General features: G+C 41.1%; 1 pseudogene; it reads left to right on the top strand.

Annotated features, from left to right (window-relative positions):
* LOC115177940 (VPS10 domain-containing receptor SorCS1-like) overlaps positions 1-22317 on the top strand; it is a 265507-nt pseudogene that overhangs the window by 192295 nt on the left and 50895 nt on the right.

Below are 22317 nucleotides of genomic sequence, written 5' to 3' on the forward strand. Positions count from 1 at the left end.
TTTCTGTAAGCTAACGCACTTCTGTACATCTCGCTGTAACGTACAATTGACCTTATTTTAGCGCCCCAAAAACGTAATACTTCCAGGTCAACTGTAATATGAATACCATTGTAAAGCACAATTTCTCCCCTTTCCAGCAATATCAATGACGAGACCTTCATGCTGCCCGTCTCTGCAGGATTGAAGTAGGCAATGAGCTCCATCGGGTCTTTAAAAAAATGACAGGTGGGGAAGCAAAACTTACTGCGTGATAGGGAAAGTGGGAGATAAACCATGTGGGTAAATCCGATCTGTCCAACTTATCACCTCTAAAATGTAAATACTACACTATAAAGACTTTATATAATGTGTCATTACATACCTATTTGAAGGTTTGTATAAAATTTGAATCGGGTTTTTAGGGCAGTGTAAAAGTTATCTTCAGAAGTAACAGCGGCTGTCGTGGATTTTGAGAGTCATGATGGCTTGCAGTGATCATGCAAAAAATGAACACATTCAGTTGTACAATTGAGGTATCCCCTTACCCTGTCCCTGTCCCTTTCTTATTTTTAAACTGCGAGAGAAGCGCTACACCTGGTGGAGAGAGGCTGTATGACACAGAATGAGTTTCATTATGCTTGCTGTACATTATGTCATGACAGGTCACTATTTAACATACAGCGTCGGAGGGGTCAGTTTTTTTCAACTTTTCTTCAATACTATTTGGCCATTACCATGTCAATCAACGCTTGAATAGAAATGCAGTTCACACCCCAGATTTTGATGCCAACACAGTCACTACATTAGTTTCCCATTAGTTTTCATTGCAGCCTCGTTTGAATGCTACGGTTGCGCAGATTTGTACGCAATGGGGTTCGTCAACAGTACTACCCTGCATGAATCTGCAGGTAGCAACCAACCAGGTTCCATGTTAGCTAGCTATCCTTAGTCTATAATTAGCAATGCAAATGGCTCTCAGAATCGAATAATATTACTACACAGATCATACATGTAACGTTATCTAGCCAGCCAGCTAATGTTAGCTAGCTAGCTAACAGTACAGTTTAACCTGTTTGGGCTAGGGGGCAGTATTGAGAATTTTGGAAAAAATATGTGCCCATTTTTAAGTAGTGATGTGCGACATATGTCTAGTTTCCTGAAACGAGTTACATATTGTAAATGTTACTATGCATACGATACTATGCATATGTTAATAATTGGAAGTCAAACACATTCTGCCTTCTGCCTTGCAAATTACTGGCACTTTAGCCCAAGACTCATACAGAGTTCACAGTAGGCTAAACATCCACAAGACGCAGGCTATTGTCAAATGATGCCACTCTGTTTCCTCTATGTCAATCAGGATCCTGACATGATGGACAGAATGCCAGTCATCTTAGTCATCACCTCATATCCACTATGATAATGAATAGGTAGTGATAGTAGTGTTCACAAGCATGTGTTGGTGATATCAGGTACTGTATCTATGTACAGCTACTAAAAGATACATACTTGAAGGGATGGCTGTCAAGATTGTCCACATACTGCATAGTACAGCTTCTATACAGGATATCTCTGGCCAAGACAATGTCAGACTGACCAGGACCCTGTCAGATTGACTAATACATTGTCAGACTAGCAAAGACACTGTCACACTGGCCACAACACTGTGACAGGCCAAGACACTGTCAGACTGGCCACGACACTGTCAGACTAGTCAAGACACTGTCAGACTGACCAGTACAATGTCAGACTGGCCAATACATTGTCAGACACTGTTTGCTAAGAGGTGATGAACATTGCCTTGTGGAGACATGACTTACAGCTTGTGATGTGTCAGTCACAATAATATGCACGCATTCATTTATAAAAAGCACCTCCAGATATGAAATCCAATATTCCCATCTAACTGATATCAGTCATATGGCCAATGTTAAAATGAATCCCATTTACTCCCCCTCTTAAAGACCAAGGCATAGCTGTAAACATTCCAACTGGCTGGCTGCAGACAATGTAAAAGCTGCAGTTGTCTGGAAAAGAAGGCCTGTGTAAGATCTTGGAGCCTTGACTGTGATTCAGACTGCAGGATGCCCACTCTTTGGGGTTGCAACGCACAATATGCGTCAGTGATAAGGTTTGTACATAATGTTCTGTGTTTTCCTTGAATCCACATTAGAATGAATTACTCTTTAGATGAAGACGCAATACCTGCTGTGCGACACCCTCCATGCCCTCATGTGCCGTGATGTTTTTGTTCTTGTACATAATCAGATAGTTTCATTAGTCCGCTTGACATGTTCTCAAATGCTTACATGGTTTACCAACCTAGCTTAGGCACAACAATAATGACTCATTTCTGTCTCTCTTTCCTGGTAAACCACATGTTCTACTTTTAAAATTCTGCAGTTGGTGTCAGCGTACAATAGCGTATATAGCGTACATAACGCCATATAGATTTAAGTTGAAATCCTCCATCAATGTGAATAGATGAGTGGAAGCAACAACTGTTATCCTCGATCCTTCAACCACCATTTAGAGAAGTTTCCCTGGCAGCTCTCGTTCTCTCACTCTCTTGACTGTCGCCGGGCAGGACTCATCAGTAGCTCTGGATCTGGCGGGTGTTTTGAGTTATTGACGTGAGTGGAAAACTATGAAGCTCACTTTGTGACAGCTCTGAGTTTTAGAATAAAAAATATCATTGGCCTGATGAATGAGTGCAGCTTGAGCTCACCCAGTGGCATCATATGTCACTGTCCAGGGTGATGAGAGACTAGCCCGACCTGCCTACCTGCTACCCGGCTCAGGCTGCCTGCCACCACAGACTGCTATTTGGGAGGAACATGGCTCCGCCTTTCTGCAACCACAGACTGCTATTGGAAGGAACATGGCTTCGCCTGCCTGCCACATGCAGGATCCTATGAGGTGGAACATTGCTTGGGACTGCTATTTATTTACTGATGGTTTAGCTATAGGATCAGATCTGGTACGAAGCCAGTGATAAATAAGAGAATGATTATGATGATGACAGTGTAGTTTGTGTGATGACAGTGTGTGTGCATACCAATTTGTTTGAAGATGTCTCTTGAAAAATTGATTTTTATCTCAATGAGAAAAACCTGTATAAATATATTGAAAATATGGCAAGGTGCATGCGGTGTTTGATGATTGTTGGCCTCGGAGTTGAATGTCAGAACATTAGCATGGAGTTTGACTGGGGCCCCCGACTCTGTCTGTAGGACTAAAACAACAATACAGACAGACAGCAGGAAGCAACATCAGTAGCATCAATCAGTGTAATGGAACAAAATGCACCCTGTCATTATGCACCCAGGAAGTGTGAAATGTAATTAGACACATATCCATAATTTACAGTAGTGTCATGACTGTCCTGTGAGGATCAAAATGGGCAGATCAAACTGACAGGGGGGTAACAGTAACCAGGCCTCTCTCTCTCCCACAGAGAGGACAGGGGGAGCTGCTTCACCCTTCACACCCTGCTGTAGGGGGAAACTTTCTCTCTCTCTTCAGTATTGGGATCAGAATGTTTTTGTCTAGAGAGAGACTTTTGCCAGCCAAAAACTCTAATGTCCAAAAAGTGAACTCTAGAACAAATATTTCTAACATCCGAATGTGGGAAATCGTCAATAGGTAGACGTGGATTACGAATGTCTATTGTCATAAAAAACATGTATAAAAATGGTATAACAAAAATACTGTATTTTGGAAAGTGTACACACTGTATATGTCAAGGTTCCATCCAATACATGCTGTAGACAATGACACATTATGGAAGTATTTTTGTTAAGATAGGAATGTGATTTTAGTTTTCTAATTAGGTAATTCTTTTGAGAATACGTTGCACAACACATTTAATTCTACTATTTTGATGAATAGAATCTAAATGGCCTGTTTATGTCTAGTTGTTATTTGATTGATTGGAAGAACAATCGTTTTAAAGGTTATTGATTTGTTCATTGTAAAATGTAATGAATACACCACTGGTTAGAAATTTCCCCTTGAATGAAGGAAGTACCTTTGCACTTTGAATTGATTTTGACTTTCATATCTGCATGTGTTGAAAAATTGCAAATGAATTGCAAACAGCTAAGAACATACAAATCATTAAAATCCAGTCAGAAAATATTTACACAAGAAGCAACCTAATAGTAGCCACGCCCCGAGTGAGGTCAGAGAGCTTGTCAGCATGATGGAACCGCTCTTTTCAACCAGAGTGCTTAAAAACCTCTTACATCTAGATGTTCCGCTAGCGGAACGTCTGCTCCAATATCCAATGATGGGCGGGGCGCGAAATACAAACTCCTCTAAAATCCGAAAACTTCCACTTTTCAAACATATGACTATTTTACAGCTATTTAAAGACAAGACTCTCGTTAATCTAACCACACTGTCCGATTTCAAAAAGGCTTTACAGCGAAAGCAAAACATTAGATTATGTCAGCAGAGTACCCAGCCAGAAATAATCAGACACCCATTTTTCAAGCTAGCATATAATGTCACAAAAAAAAAACACAGCTAAATGCAGCACTAACCTTTTATGATCTTCATCAGATGACACACCTAGGACATTATGTTATACAATACATGCATGTCTGTTCAATCAAGTTCATATTTATATCAAAAAACAGCTTTTTACATTAGCATGTGACGTTCAGAAAAAGCATACCCCCCGCAAACTTCCGGGGAATTTACTAACAGTTTGCTAAATTACTCACGATAAACGTTCACAAAAAGCATAACAATTATTTTAAGAATTATAGATACAGAACTCCTCTATGCACTCGATATGTCTGATTTTAAAATAGCTTTTCGGATGAAGCACATTTTGCAATATTCTAAGTACATAGCCCGGCATCACAGGGCTAGCTATTTAGACACCCAACCAGTTTAGCCTTCACCAAAATCACATTTCCTATAAGAAAAATGTTATTACCTTTCCTGTTCTTCGTCAGAATGCACTCCCAGGACTTCTACTTCAATAACAAATGTTGGTTTGGTCCCAAATAATCCATCGTTATGTTCCATCAACGACGTTTTGTTTGTGCGTTCTAGACACTATCCCTATGGTAAATCACGGTCACGAGCATGGCGCAGAAAGTGAAAAAAAAATTCTAAATATTCCATTACCGTACTTCGAAAAATGTCAACCGCTGTTTAAAACCAATTTTTATGCAATTTATCTCGTAGAAAAGCGATAATATTCCGACCGAGAATCTACCTGTCTGTAAACTGAGGGAAAAACCGAAAGCCGGGGGCGGGGCGGGTCGCGAGCGTAAGCATTTCCCCACTGAGAGACCACTTAGCTTTTGCTCTCCTTTGTTTCAGCCAGGGCTTTGAATTACGTCATTCCTGTTTTTCCTGGGCTCTGAGAGCCCATTGGAGACGTGGGTATTGTCACGTAACAGCAGAGATCCTTAGTTTTTGGAAGAGATGTCAAAGAAAGCAAATACATGGTCAGACAGGGTACTTCCTGAACAGAACCTTCTCAGGTTTTTGCCTGCCATAGGAGTTCTGTTATACTCACAGACACCATTCAAACAGTTTTAGAAACTTTGGAGTGTTTTCTCTCCAAAGCTAATAATTATATGCATATTCTAGTTTCTGGGCAGGACTAATAATCAGATTAAATCGGGTACGTTTTTTATCCAGCCGTGAAAATACTGCCCCCTAGCCATAAGAGGTTAAAAGGACTGGGTTAGAATTAACATTTCAGACCAGGAAACGTGGAGCGTTAGCTACATGTGGGAAATGGTTGAAACAACACAAGGTGAAGAAAATAAACTCACCAGATTATACCCGAACATGAACAGGCTGCAGCTGTCCGTGTAAAGGGGTTCAAACTCTGACTATCCACACGAGCTAAGAACAAGTTCAGAACAAAAACAGCCCATTGGAGACCGGACAACTAAGAAGAAGAACATTGTGACATCTGTTGGACAATCAGAGCATGTGCTTTGTTGAAACCAAAAAAGAAGGTTTGGTTTCAACCGAGATCGTTGACGAAGTACTGCATTCAAACAGGTAAATACATTCATTGCTTCCTATTACAAAATGGGCGACGGTTTGTGTGCAAGGTATATGATTAATGTAAAGACAGTCCTAGAATGTATTCATGATAAATGTCCCTTTTTCTCTATCTTCCCCACACCTTTCTCCATCTCTGTGTAGTAAGCCGTCATATCTTGTCAGTCCAGGGACTTTTGTCTCATGTAAGTGTGTATGTGTATTCTGTGTTATTATTTATTTAGTTAGTTTGTAAATAAATATTTAAACCAATTTGTGCAGTACTGAATGATGGGCAAAGGTTGGGGTTCTTGCAGATCCAAAAGAGTTACGACTGTTCAGAATGAGACTGATATGAGGTAATGATTAATGACTGTTACCGATATAACTTATAACTAGTTTAATTCGGGAGATGGTAGCTCATTAAACAACTTCTTCCGTGCTGCCCCAAATTCCTTATGAGTTAAGTTGGGGATCTTATCCCGGTATTGGGATTCATTGTCAAGAGACCATGGCGGGAAATTCAAAACTGCAAGAATCTAATAATTTCAATTTCTCAAACAATCAACTATTTTTCACCATTTGAAAGATAAACATCTCCTAAATCTAGCCACATTGTCCGATTTCAAAGAGGCTTTACGGCGAAAGCATAAAGTTAGGTTATGTTTGGAGAGTACATTGAAAATAGCTGTGTGTAATGTTTTGTCAATTCAAAGACAGGCGTCACCAAAAGCAGATAACCAGCTAAAATGATGCACTAACCTTTGACAATCTTCCTCAGATGACACTCCTAGGACATTATGTTATACAATACATGCATTTTTATTCCATCAAGTTCATATTTATATCCAAAAACAGTATTTTACAGTAGCGGTAAAATTCAGAATTTTTTTCCCCTCAAATGCTTCCGGTCAATCAACGTTACAATTTACAAAATTACTATTCGAAAACATTGGTAAATTATAATATTGTCATTCAAATAATTATAGTTTTAACATTTCGTAAATGCTACTGCATTGCCAGATTTCAAAATAACTTTACTGGGAAATCACACTTTGCAATAAACGGGGTGCTGTGCTAAGAACAATAGGCTAGGATATACAGGTTAGCACCATCTTGTAACCATCTAATATCAATAATACTATTGTCAATAATCCCTTACCTTTGATTATCTTCATCCATTGGCACTTCCAGGAATCCCAGGTCCACAGCAAATGTGCTTTATTTCGACAAAGTTCATAATTGATGTCCAAATAACTCCAAGTTGTTCGCGCTTCGGTGGCTACTCAAAAGTAGGGCGGGGGGGGAAAGTCACGACGAAAAGTAAAACAAATTATCTATTTACGTTCGTTCAAACATGTCAAACGTTGTTTAGCATCAATCTTTAGAGCTATTTTTAACGTGAAACATCAGTAATGTTTCAACCCGACCTCTCCTGTGTCTTGAAAAACGTTTTTGAAAAATGTCTCGCCTCACATGAACTCACATGAACGCGCAGGTGCGAGCAATAATGAAGTGACGACATCCCAGGGACTCAACTTCTCTTCCTTGTCATCCGGTCTCTGTTCATCATAGACGCTTCAAACAATTTTATAAAGATCGTTGACATCTAGTGGAAGCCGTAGGAAGTGCGAAATGAATCCTTTGTCACTGTGTGATCTATTAGCAATGACTCGAAAAATAGTACAGCCACAAAATTATTTTGTTTTTCTCAGGTTTTTGCCTGCCATATGAGTTTTGTTATACTTACAGACACCATTCAAACAGTTTTGGAAAATTCAGAGTTTTCTATGCAAATCTGGTAATGATATGCATATCCTAGCTTCTGAGTTGGTGTAGGAGGCAGTTAAAAATGGGCACATATTTTTTCAAAATTCTCAATACTGCCCCCTAGCCCCAACAGGTTAATTGTTACATGGTTAATTTTATCAGGTAACAATTAACCTCTTACATATTGACGTTCCGCTAGCGGAACACCTGCTCCAATATCCAATGATAGGCGTGGCGCGAATTACAAATTCCTAAAAAAAAAAAAAACTTCTATTTCTCAAACATATGACTATTTTACACCATTTTAAAGACAAGACTCTCCTTTATCTAACCACACTGTCCAATTTCAAAAAGGCTTTACAGCGAAAGCAAAACATTAGATTGTCTGCAGAGTACCCAGCCAGAAATAATCAGACACCCATTTTTCAAGCTAGCATATAATGTCACAAAAAACAAAACCACAGCTAAATGCAGCACTAACCTTTGATGATCTTCATCAGATGACACGCCTAGGACATTATGTTATACAATACATGCATTTTTTGTTCAATCAAGTTCATATTTATATCAAAAACCAGCTTTTTACATTAGCATGTGACGTTCAGAACTAGCATTGCCACCGAACACTTCCGGTGAATTTACTAAATTACTCACGATAAACGTTCACAAAAAACATAATTATTTTAAGAATTATAGATACAGAACTCCTTTGTGCAATCGAGGTGTCCGATTTTAAAATAGCTTTTCGGTGAAAGCACATTTTGCAATATTCTGAGTAGATAGCCCAGCCATCACGGCTAGCTATTTTGACACCCACCAAGTTTGACCCTCACCAAACTCCGATTTACTATTAGAAAAGTTTGATTACCTTTGGTGTTCGTCAGAATGCACTCCCAAGACTGCTACTTCAATAACAAATGTTGGTTTGGTTCAAAATAATCCATAGTTATTTCCAAATAGCGGCGTTTTGTTCATGCGTTCAAGACACTATCCAAGGGTGACGAAGGGTTACGCGCCCGACGCGTTTCGTGACAAAAAAATGCTAAATATTCCATTACCGTACTTCGAAGCATGTCAACCGCTGTTTAAAATCAATTTTTATGCCATTTTCTCGTAAAAAAGCGATAATATTCCGACCGGGAGTGGTGGATTTTGTTCAAAGAGAGAGAAAGTAAACATGGAGTCGACTCGTGCACGAGCCTCAGTCTCATAGTACTCTGACTGGCCACTATCCAAACGCGCTAATGTTTTTCAGCCAGGGCCTGCAAAGCCACGATTCAGCATTTTTCCGCCTTCTGAGAGCCCATGGGAGCCGTAGGAAGTGTCACGTAACAGCAGAGATCCCCTGTATTGGATAGAGATAATCAAGAAGGCCAAGAAATGGTCAGACAGGGTACTTCCTGTTTGGAATCTTCTCAGGTTTTGGCCTGCCAAATGAGTTCTGTTATACTCACAGACACCATTCAAACAGTTTTAGAAACTTTGGAGTGTTTTCTATCCAAAGCTAATAATTAGATGCATATTCTAGTTTCTGGGCAGGAGTAATAATCAGATTAAATCGGGTACATTTTTTATCGGGCCGTGAAAATACTGCCCCCTAGTCATAACTGGTTAAACATAGTTAGTGGATTAAATAAATAACAGTCATCAGATGAATTTAAGTCAAGTCACAACAGTAGCAATCGAGATTTGTATTCTCTCTCTGATATATAGGGGTTGGAAAAATTTTGTCCTTTTGTTTTATGCATAATTTCATTTATAAGCACTCCACTTAATTTGGTCACTGGAAATCCACATAAGGTCTTGCTGTTCCATGAAAAGCAAATTATGATGTTAAACCTATTTTTCAACAAACATTTTGGACATGAAGTGCTTTATCTATTCCTAGTGCTAATTTAAATTTGGAGAGTGTCACGCTATATTGCTCATGGGTACGCTCTTTCCTAGCATTATCCTGCCATGACTCAAGCCCATGGTCACTTTACTTCCTGTCTTGTGATAAGTAGACTGATATGTTCTCTATCACTCTTTTCTCTCTCTTTTTTATGTTCTTCTTTACAGTTGTACGCCTTCCTGGACATTGGGAGAAAATAGCAGCTGGTTCATGAGCATGTGAAGAGGTTCTACTTGTGAGTCATACGCTTGTCTTCTTTCTTCTCATCATCCTTTGCTCCTGATCTTTTCCTTTGTTTACTCAGACTCTCATCACAAACTGTTTTGGAGCATCACTAGCAGTCTGTGGAACAATGTGTGGTTTGTTTTCTGCAGTGCAAGAGACTGTGAAGTACATTGATAATACGTTTCAACACGTTATCTGAATGACTAGTGTTGCTGGTGGGAAATGTTGTGTACCATTCTGCTCATTTCCACTGTTGATATGATTGGACTGAGATTAATCTACATCCACAGTGTCACCATTTCACATTCTGCCTCTCAGATGTCACATTCTGGTTCATTTCTAAGATATCATGGCAATTGAACCTATCTAAACACTCATTACTTTTTCATTGGGGGTTATCCATGCATACTGTATATACATAAAATAGGAAGATACAGTATAACAAGTCGTGCCCGGTGGCATGAGTAATAGATCACCCAGGAAGTTCCTGTTGCCTCTCATCTAATCATGTCAGCCCTCATCCCCCCCAACAGCCAACCGCAGTGGCCGTCCCCATTCTGAGAAAGTGCACACTCATCACAAATGTAGCTCTGAATTTGTTCTGCCTAACTGCTTTCCTTCCTAGCGATAAAGGGGATGCTGTGTGTGTGTGTGTGTGTGTGTGTGTGTGTGTGTGTGTGTGTGTGTGTGTGTGTGTGTGTGTGTGTGTGTGTCTGTCCCGAGCTGCTGCCAGCTATGTCCACAGCAACTTGAATAAATCCGGTGTCTACTTTTCATTACATATCCTAAAAAATGTGCATGGTCCAACCCCTTCAAGGACTTTAAACTCTGGCTCTCAGTATTAATGCCCCGGGCCCCTCAAGCCATGCTTACAGACAATTAGGTTTTCAGTCTCGCAGCACCAGGAATGACATACATCACACCGTAGGAAGGCCTTATCTGTCCAAGGTAATCCAGTATACCCAATAAAATGATATTGTCACACCCTGATATGTTTCATCTGTCTTTGTGATTGTCTCCACCCCCTCCAAGTGTCACCCATCTTCCCCATTATCCCCTGTGTATTTATACCTGTGTTCTCTGTTTGTCTGTTGTCAATTCGTTTTGCTTTGTCAAGCCTACTAGCGTTTTTCCCTCTGTTCCTGTCGCTTGATTGTTCCTGTTTTCAATTTCTCGGTTTTGACCTTTTCTGCCTGCCCTGACCCTGACCCGGCCTGCCGTCCTGTAGCTTTGCCCCACCTATCTGGATTACTGACCCCTGCCTGCCCTTGACCTATCTTTTGCCTGTTGGATTAAGAAACTGTTGTTAATTTGACGTTGTCTGCATCTGGTTCTTACCTTGAATTGTGACAGATATAATACAGTGATATACAGTACAGTGACTAACTTGAATTATGTGGCACAGTCTTGCCGTTGTACAGTGCCTGACTTAAGAATTTCCATATTTAGGTTGCTGCGTAATTATGCTTTTGTGACAGATACCACTTTTTGGTAGAATAACAAATCCACGGTGTCTGGCTGTTGCTGTGGGGGTTGCTAAGGTAATTTGACATTTTGTGACACCGCTCTGGGGAGAACGTCCTCACATGTAAAGCCATTGCTATTTTAATGTCATCATTGTTGAAACATCGCTGAAATGAGACATCTATATCTGGAGTGGAATACCTCTGCTGAGACTCATCTCCCTTTGTTTATTGTCTTCTTCCCTCCTTCTCTTCCCCCCTCCTCTCCTCTTCTTCCCTCCTCTCCTCTTCATCCCTCCTTCTCTTCTCTCCTCTTCTTCCCTCCTCTTCTCTCCTCCTCTCCTCTATTTTCCTCCTTCACTTCACCCAATCTTCTCCCATCCTGTTCTTCCCTCCTCCTCTCCTCTTCTTCCCTTCTTTTCTCCTCCTGTCTCCACTCCTCCTCTTCCCTTGTTTTCATTACTTTACCCCTCCTTCACCCTCTGTCTCTTCATCCTTCCTTCTCTCCTCGACTTCTTTAATCCAGGTCTGTAACGGGTCTAGACAAGGAGTCAGATCTGGTTAACATGGAGTGACACACCCCTCATGGATGTGAATAGCCCTACACACACACACAGCAGAGAAAGGCCCCCATATTTTCAGTCCAATTATCAGCCTTCAAATGATAGAAGAGAGCGAGAGTCTGTCAAGGAATAAATTCCCACCTGGGTTTAGAGCATCGTGTCCCAGGAGAGTGACAGTGGATTTCCCCACTGATAAATGCAGCGCATGATACTTGATTAATATGGCCTTTCCCTCTCATCCCTCTCACTCTGGGAGTGTCAGCTCCATAACTCGCCAAGGCAACGCCACCCAAGGTCCTCCATAGGTGAAATTGTGAGATTGTTTATTCTAGCTACAGTATCTGCTGCTGCTGTTGTTAGAGCCCCGGAATCAGAGACAGTTTAGTTTTCTGTACACAGAGAATGATCATAGTTGATCATGTTGAATAGTGACAAACCTACAACTTTACAAACTATATGTATTGTATGAATCAAACACCATTACAGAATGGAAACCACAACATACTAGTCAAATTACAATGTTTATATATACATACACAGTAAGTATGCTGTCCCAAGTTTAACACTATCTCCTCTATTGCATGTCAATCACAAACCATACAAAAGTGCCCTCAAGTTCAATTCATGCAGACATATAGCCTCGGTTTCCAGGCATCCTCACGTTCCCAGGAATAAGAGGCATGATCTGCAGCTGGATGAATCCAGATATCCAGTAATCTCTATCTCCTTGTCTTGCAGGTATACAGTATGTAACATGCCGGGCTCTAACGTGCTCAGAGCCCAACAAAAATGACCCCCTCCCTGAATACATCGACATCAGCTCACTGGTGCACCAAGATGACTATATGTTTATACAGGTAAGGCTCTGTCCGAGGAGAATATATTGTACCATATTGTACAGTGCCTTGCGAAATTATTCACCCCCCCTTGTAATTTTTCCTATTTTGTTGCCTTACAACCAGGAATTAAAATATATTTTTGGGGGGTTTGTGTCATTTGATTTACACAACATGCTTACCACTTTGAAGATGCAAAATATGTTTCATTGTGAAACAAACAAGAAATAAGGCAAAAAAACTGAACTTGTGTGCATAACTATTCACCCCCCCAAAGTCAATACTTTGTAGAGCCACCTTTTGCAGCAATTACAGCTGCAAGTCTCATGTGGTATGTCTGTATAAGCTTGGCACATCTAGCCACTGGGATTTTTGCCCATTCTTCAAGGCAAAACTGCTCCAGCTCCTTCAAGTTGGATGGATTCCGCTGGTATACAGCTATCTTTAAGTCATACCAAAGATTCTTAATTGGATTGAGGTCTGGGCTTTGACTAGGCCATTCCAAGACATTTAAATGTTTCCGCTTAAACCACTTGAGTGTTGCATTAGCAGTATGCTAGGGTCATTGTCCTGCTGGAAGGTGAACCTCTGTCCCAGTCTCCGTGGGATGTTTAAAGTTTTGGATATTTTTTTTTATAACCCAACCCTGATCTGTACTTCTCCACAATTTTGTCCCTGACCTGTTTGGAGAGCTCCTTGGTCTTCGTGGTGCTGCTTGCCTGGTGGTGCCCCTTGCTTAGTGGTGTTGCAGACTCTGGGGCGTTTCAGAACAGGTGTATATATACTGAGATCATGTGACAGATCATGTGACACTTAGATTGCACACAGGTGGACTTTATTTAATTAATTATGTGACTTCTGAAGGTAATTAGTTGTACCAGCTTCATAGCAAAGGGGGTGAATTCATATGCACGCACCACTTTTCCGTTGTTAATTTTGTATAATTTTTTTAAGCAAGTTATTTTTTAAATTTCACTTCACCAATTTGGACTATTTCGTGTATGTCCATTATATGAAATACAAATAAAAATCTATATAAATTACAGGTTGTAATGCAACAAAATAGGAAAAACGCCAAGGGGGTGAATACTTTTGCAAGGCACTTTATGTAAACCATGATGCATTGCATATGATGCACATTGTTAGCCTTGAATGATATGGGCATGTGTTATGTATTACACACAACTTGTTTTGGCTAGGACTGGGAGGGAATTGACATATTTTCTAGCCCCAAATGGAACAACTAGTTGATCCTCAGGTTTGAGGAAATGGCATGATAGAGCTATCCTACTGTAATTCATAAAAAATATGAATATTTATGATTCATTTTTGTTTTGACACATTGTATTAACGGCAGCATGTTCTTGATTAGAATAGATATGGGGTCCATTGATTGACACAAAGTTTTTTTTATTTCTTCATTTTGCAATCTGAATATGCATATGTTATGGTAATTATGTAATGGTAATTCTCACCTCTGAACCTTGAACCATTGCTATGCTGCATGTGTATTTTATTTCTACTATTTCCATAATTTACATTGTTTTTTTGACAATGACACATTCTGTATAAATAAAATGCACCTCCCATGACATATGTAAAATATGCAAACCTTTTATTTGAACCTTCATATGAGAGTCTGCACTTGGACTCTATTGTGGTTCAGATTTGAAACCTAGGGAGTTTTATATTTTTCCACACCAGTCTCCTAGTATGTCATATTAATCATAATTTGTGCGAGAGAGAGGAATCTGAAATGATAATGTGCTGAATTCTAAGTAATGCTGGTGCAATTTTGGGATTATGTTTTAATTTCCCTCCCGCCGCCTGAATAGTATTTACTTTGACATTGTGCAAATGAGGATGCACACATTTAAAAGCAAACAGGAAAAATTTGAATAAATATCGCGCCAATCCAATCCAGTATGAATAAGTTTTCCATCTAAATGTAACACCAAAGGCCTACCTAGTTGTTTGAAGTATTTGAAGGGGAGAGATATGGATATATTTCTATTAGAACATGAATTAGGCCCACATGTTTTTCCAAGTCAGGTCACATGGTCAGGTAAAGCTCCTTGTCCAAACTATTTTAATTAGAGCCAAGAGTTTTCTCTTGAGCAAGTGGCTTCACCAGGAACACTCTAGGCTCTAGTAGCCTATGTCAGGGGTTCAGGAAGAGCCCTAGCCCTACACATGATGCCTTGAAAAAACTCTGGCATGTAGTTAGAGCCTACTCCGGGCCAAGACTTATTCATAGTCAGGCCACATGTTCAGGAAAACTCCTGGCCCTACACATGATTGGCTTCATTCTTCCAGAATAATGGTCTGAAATATAGATCTGTGGTCTACCAGATCCCTCAACCATGTTTGACCACACTCATTCGTCTCCCTAACTAAACCCACAACCACTCAACCTAAACCTCCAACTGCATCTTCAATTCAGGAAACCTACAATGTTTTCTTGTGTTGCGTCACAGCCGGACGGATTCTGTGAAAGGGGTTAATGAAACATTTTTCAGTTCAAAAGCGCCGGTGGTTACTCTCCATCGATTTTGAACTTCTTAACTCAGCTGCATGTGGGACTGTTTCTGGCGAGTGCTCACTGTGCCCACTGCTCTTTCCTCCCAAATTATTAATTTTCCTCTCCTCTCCTCCAATTGAAGTGCACTTAGAACCAATTAGGCTTGTTAGTGTGCTTCTATCAAATAATAATGAGCCAATTCCGCCTGCCCCATTTCCAACCCAGAAAGCCAGCAACTTATTTAGTGGATACATTCTCGATTAATGGAATTACGAAAGAGTAAGTGGATTAAATAAATTACTTCTTAGTGCTGACTGTCACACCCCGATTTGTTTCACCTGTCCTCGTTATTGTCTCCACCCCCTCCAGGTGTCGCTTGTTTTCCCAAGTGTACTTATCCCTGTGTTTCCTGTCTCTCTGTGCCAGTTTGTTTTGTATTTCCAAGGCTACCAGCGGTTTTTCCTGTTTTCCTGCTTTGCCTTTTCTCCTTTTTCTAGTCCTCTCGGTTTTGACCATTGCCTGTTCTCGACTGTTTACCCGCCTGCCTGACCATTCTGCCTGCCTTGACCTCGAGCCTGCCTGTCACTCTGTACCTCCTGGATTATGACCTTTTGCCTGTCCACAACCATTCTCTTGCCTATTCCCTTTGGATTTATTAAACATCTTAAACTCCAACCATCTGCCTCCGGTGTCTGCATTTGGGTCTCGCCTAGTGTCATGATACTGAAGCAAGGACAAATCACACTTTTGTTGGCCAAAAATATTCTCCTGTCCTAATAGCTTCTAAAGCCTGTGCTCTAATTACAGGTTTCTAGCACTTTCTTCCCTGCTCACGGTGTTTGGATTGCATAGGCTAACAGCTCGAGTGTTTGCTTGCTGAGGCGCTGGTATCATATAGGATGACTTTCCTAAGACAGGTCACTGAGCATTGCTTGGCAAAGTTTAAGATTTATTTTGATAGAAAATAATGAGGCTATTGATTGTCTCTGAGATGGTTAGAAGTAATGACGCCGGAGGAGATGGCTGCCGTTTTACGGGCTCCTAACCTATTGTGTTGTTTTTTTTGTTTATTTGAAACTTATTTTGTACATAATGTTTCTGCCACCGTCTCTTATGACCAAAAAGAGCTTCTGGAAATCAGGACAGCAATTACTCACCACATACCGGACAAAGATTTCTTTAACGAGTCGAACAGGGCCCAAATTCGCGTCATTCACTTGAAGAAGAGACTGATATCAGGGACCTAGGTCGGGGTCCCTTGTAAGGATCCGACAGCGAGTTGGTAATCCGCCTCTACCATCAGTAGAGGCTCCCGAGTGGCGCAGCGGTCTAAGGCACTGCATCTCAGTGCTAGAGGCGTCACTACAGACCCTGGTTAGATCCCGGGGTGTATCACAACCGGCCGTGATCGGGAGTCCCATTTGGTGGAGCACAATTGTCCCAGCGTCGTCCGGATTAGAGGAGGGTTTGGCAAGGGGTAGGCTGTCACCTGAGGTAGAGTATCACATGATAAGCTGTAGACCACAGTATTTACCTAGAGAGTTTCGATCTATATTTTTCGTAGCTGTCGATTTACCACCACAAACCAATGCTGGCACTAAGACCACACTCAACAAGCTGTATAAGGCCATAAGCAAACAAAAAAATGCCCCTCCAGTGGCGCCGCTCCTAGTGGCCGAGGACTTTAATGCATGAAAACTTAAATCCGTTTTACATATTTTTTTTACCAGCATGTTAGATGTGCAACTAGAGGGGTGCAACTCCTGATTCCTGCTTACAAGCAAAAACTAAAGCAGTAAGTACCAGTGACTCGCATTGTTCCAGACGACTGTGTGATCACGCTCTCAGTAGCCGATGTGAGTAAGACGTTTAAACAGGTCAACATTCACAAGGCCGCTGGGCCAGACGGATTACCAGGACGTGGAACTCCAGGCATGTGCTGACCAACTGACAAGTGTCTTCACTGACATTTTCAACCTGTCCCTGACTGAGTCTGTAATACCAACATGTTTCAAGCAGACCACCATAGTCCCTGTGCCCATAAACACTAATGTAACCTGTCTAAATGACTACCGACTTGTAGCACTCACGTCTGTAGCCATTACGTGCTTTGAAAGGCTGGTCATGGCTCACATCAACACCATTATTCCATAAACTTTAGACACACTCCAATTTGCATACCGCCCAAACAGATGCACAGATGACGCAATCTCTATTGCACTCCACACTGCCCTTTCCCATCTAGACAAAAGGAACACCTATGTGAGAATGCTAACTACAGCTCAGTGTTCAACACCATAGTGCCCTCAAAGCTCATCACTAAGCTAAGGACCCTGGGACTAAATATCTCCCTCTGCAACTAGATCCTTGACTTCCTGACGCCCCCAGGTGGTAAGGGTAGGTAACAACACACCTGCTACACTGAGGAGACTGGAAAGATTTGGCATGGGTCCTCAGATCCTCAAAAAGTTATACAGCTACACCATTGAGAGCGTCCTGACTTGTTGCATCACCGCCTGGTATGGCAACTGCTCGGCCTCAGACCGCAAGGCACTACAGAGAGTAGTGCGTATAGCCCAGTATATTACTGGGGCCAAGCTTCCTGCTATCCAGGACCTCTTTACCAGGCGGTGTCAGAGGAAGGCCATAGACTGTTTTGTCTGCAACTGAATGGCAAGCTGTACCGGAGTGCCAAGTCTAGGTTCTTAACAGCTTCTACCCCCAAGCCATAAGACTCCTGAACAGCTAATCAAATGGCTAACTGGACTATTTCAATTGACCCCCCCCCCCCTACTCTCTGTTTATTATCTATGTATAGTCACTTTACCTCTATCAATATGTACATATTACCTCAATTACCTGGATTAACCTGTGCCCCTGCACATTGACTTTGTACCGGTACCCCCTGTATATAGCCTCGCTACTGTTATTTTATTGTTGCTCTTGTGATTTTTCTATTTAAAATTTTAAATAAATAAATATTTTCTTAAAAAACATTTTTTTTGAGGGCTTTTAAGTAAGCATTTCACTGTAAGGTCTACACCCTTTTGTTACGTCTGCTTCCAAATCACACGCTCAACACACATAGATCCCCTGAACGCAGGTCACTTTCCAGCTCAGACTCTCAAACACCTAGATCCCCTGAACGCAGCTCACTCTCCAGATCCCAATCACCTGAATTCTAATAACCTGTTCACACACCTGTATTTCATTATCACACTAATTATTTCAGTTCTTTGCACCCCATCACTGTGAGGTATTGTTTGTTTTGTGACACACGTTTTTCAGAGCTCTGTTTTTCCCGTGATTTACTCCTCCCGTGTATGATAGTTTTTGCCTGCCTCACTAACAACGCCTTTTGCCTATTCCCTGCCTGTACTTTACCCTATCAGATTTCCTGTTATCTACCTATTGCCTGATCTCCTGGACTACGTTACTAGCCTTTTCCCTGACTGTACTGTTGCCTTTGGACCCCCTGTGTATGACCTTCTGCCTGCCCCTGGACCCAGGTACCTGCCTCCTCCTGTGGTCCCTTGCAATTAACACCTGCTGCGTCCTGAGCTTTAAACCAACTTTCTGTCTCCCCTCATGTTCATTACACTGTTGTATTCGGCGCATGTGATAAATAACATTTGATTTGATTTGCCCACGTCTACCTTCAAAACCACAAAGGGCATCGACAACAGGAGAGGATGTGAGAGGAGCCGTTTCTGCTGTGTGCTAGCCTGGAGATTTTATTTTCTCAATAGAAACATCTGGAAATAGCTATTTAAATTCCTTATGCATCAATGTTCCTCTCTGAGGAACAAGCGAATTTAAAGGTAGGCCTTGAAATACATCCACAGGTGCACCTCCAATTGACTCATTATGTCAATTAGCCTATCAGAAGCTTCTAAAGCCATGACATAATTTTCTGGAATTTTCCAAGCTGTTTAATAAAGGCACAGTCAACTGGAATTGTGATACAGTGAATTATAAGTGAAATAATCTATCTGTAAACAATTGTTGGAAAAATTACTTGTGTCATGCAAAAAGTAGATGTTCTAACCGACTTGCCAAAACTATAGTTTGTTAACAAGAAATTTGTGGAGTGGTTGAAAAACAAGTTTTAATGACTCCAACCTAAGTGTATGCAAACTTCCGTCTTCAACTGTATGTGTCCTACCAGAGGGATCCATTTTTCAAAATCAAACTGCCAAAATATTCTCTGCCAAAGGTAAGCATCATTCATTTTACAGTGTTAAAGACATGCCTCCGGATATACATGCAGTAGATCAATTATTCAGATTGAATACTTTTTAGTATTTAGCAAATTTGTTATACTTTTTAACTCTGCATTGTTGGGAAAAATCTCCTAAGTAAGTATTTCACGGTAAAGTCTACACCTGTTGTACACGGCTCATGTGACAAATAAAATGTTATTTAATTTGAAGTAATTAGTAGCATTATTACACAATGATGTGTAATCTCATAGTGTGCAGTCTCACTCTTCTATTACAGCTGTTAAAAGACACTATATGTTGTGTAGAGAACATTGGCAGCTATAGTGTTAAACATTCAATATGCACACCAGACCTGATCTTGTGACACCCAACACGTACTCGGCAGCTTGTTACAACCCCAACCCATAAGATCCATCATCGCGGCAGTGCAGGAGTGGAACCAGAATGACACATACAACCTGTACCTCTCCGACACCCTGGCCATGGAGAACGTCAAGAACACCCAGATGCTGGACCTGTATGAGTTAAGTGTTCACTGTGTGTGTGTGTGTGTGTGTGTGTGTGTGTGTGTGTGTGTGTGTGTGTGTGTGTGTGTGTGTGTGTGTGTGCGCACATGGGATGACACCTATCACCGACACCAACGGACTGGTAATAGTCTTGTTATTCCCTATGTCATCACATTAACAATCATTGCAGATCGTCCCCTCTCCTTTTTTTCCTTCTTTCTCAGGATGAATCCCCAGTTTATCACCCAGACACTGGCAGGTGTGATGGAGGGAGGTAGAGGAGTGAGATATGGGTCTGATCTTCAAAGTCAGAAGTCATTAACAATGTTATTACTACTGCTGCTGCGCCTTCTAACATGTGTGTTAATGGTTTACAAAAGGCTTAGAATTGAAATTGATGGTGACACCCAGTCTGTAAAACTGGTTGAAATGATGCCAATCCAGTTTTCTGTTCAGTATGATGTTATTTTAACTAGTTTAACCCTCTGGGTATGCATGCATGTGCTAATCACAAACTATTGTAAACTGAAGTTATGCTGTATGTATCGCTGAAAGATCAATCTGGATAATCTTTCCTTCAATCTAAATGTTTTTCTCTAACTCCAAGTCGAGTTAATCTTAGTGTTAGGTTTTTGATTCAATCCATCTCCCAGAGGTATGAACTTCAACTCTGATAATTACAGAACATCCTAACTTGCCTAACACAGTTAATACCCAGTGGTAGGCCTACCTGATTCCCTACTTAGAGCTATAAATAACTTTTGAATGAGTGAGTGGTAGGAGGGAGGGAGGAAGAGATGGAGGGAGGGTTAGCTAGATAATTCAGGTAATGTAATGGTCATGATGATGTGACGACCCTCCCACTCTGTCTGCTGTATTTTCTCTCTTTGCTCTTGTTCCTTATTAGGATGCCAGCGGGCGGAGTTGGAAGGGTCGTCAGCTACATGGAAAACACCTGGGCTCGGGTGTGTCCCAGGATAAATAGACCTCTTCCACAGTCTTTGGGAGACTCTCTCCATGCAGACACCTTGTTTTTGGTTGTGCTAGTTGTGGTATCTAATAAATATATATTTTTGATACTCCTTGTCTCCACGTTGTCTCCCTTTTGTTGCGAACTCTGAGCCGGTTCGTAACAATGATGATGCTCCTTTCTGTTAGCCCAGTGGTGTGTGATTGTGTGAGAGAGTGTGAATTAGCCCTCTGCCAACACTCTTAAACCCTCCCCACATTTCCCCCATATTCGGAGACTCTGATTCAGCAGTGTATCCATATTAATAATAGATTGCAGAAAGCTTCATTAATGCATATTGAATGATTGTAAAAGGCTGTCTGCGGGAGACTGAGTGCATGTACCGAGGGAAGTATGGTTTCTCAGTGGTCATTTATCATACTAGTGCTACTAAGATGAAAGTTTTTGTGTTGTTAGTTTTGTCTATATAGATGGATCCACATGCATACATCAGTCTATATTTAATATTACTAGAGCAATGGATATGGTTGTTTTGCCTACATAGATGTTTCCGCACGCATACAGGTAACTGCCAAAATAAAGGAAACGCCAACATAAAGCGTCTTAATAGGGCGCTGGGCCAGTTTACAAGGTTGGAACAACTTGCAAAGCACAAATATATGCAATAAATATACCAAAAAAAAAGAAAATTGGGGAAAGTGTTCTTCACCAAGTCCCCCTTTTAGTACTTTACATACTGCCCATCCTCTTCTAAATTGGTGCGCCCACGTTTTGCCTCAGTAAAGACCACCTCAACTGAAACCACATCTCTCTTCTTTTTATATCACTTCTGGAAAACATTTAGAAATTACTTTTAGCACCAGTCAGGTGTGGAGAATTCCTTCCTTCCTGCTTATGTCTTCTAGACGATTTAAGTGCACTAGTGGGGGAAAGGAACACAGTTGAAGCCGAAGGAGATGGCTGCAGTTTTACGATCCCTTAACCAATTGTGCATTTTCTTTCGAGATATTTGTAGCTTATTTTGTACATAATGTTTCTGCCACCGTGTCTTATGTCCGAAAATAGCTTCTTGATATCAGGGCAGCGATTACTCACCCCGTACTGGAGGAATTTTTCTTCTTCAACGAGTCGGATGGGAAGGATTTACTTCGGACGCCCGACAAGGCCCTCATCCCTGTCATTCGCAGAAGGAAAAGACGGAGACATCGTGAACGACAGTCCGGGTGCCTTGTAAGGATCTGTCGCCGAGAGAGTAATCTACCTTTACCATTGGTCCTATTATCCAATGTACAATCAATCGATAATAAAATAGACGAGCTACGAACACGTATATCCAACCAACGGAA

Source organism: Salmo trutta, chromosome 38, assembly GCF_901001165.1.
Source record: "Salmo trutta chromosome 38, fSalTru1.1, whole genome shotgun sequence".
Taxonomy (NCBI): domain Eukaryota; kingdom Metazoa; phylum Chordata; class Actinopteri; order Salmoniformes; family Salmonidae; genus Salmo; species Salmo trutta.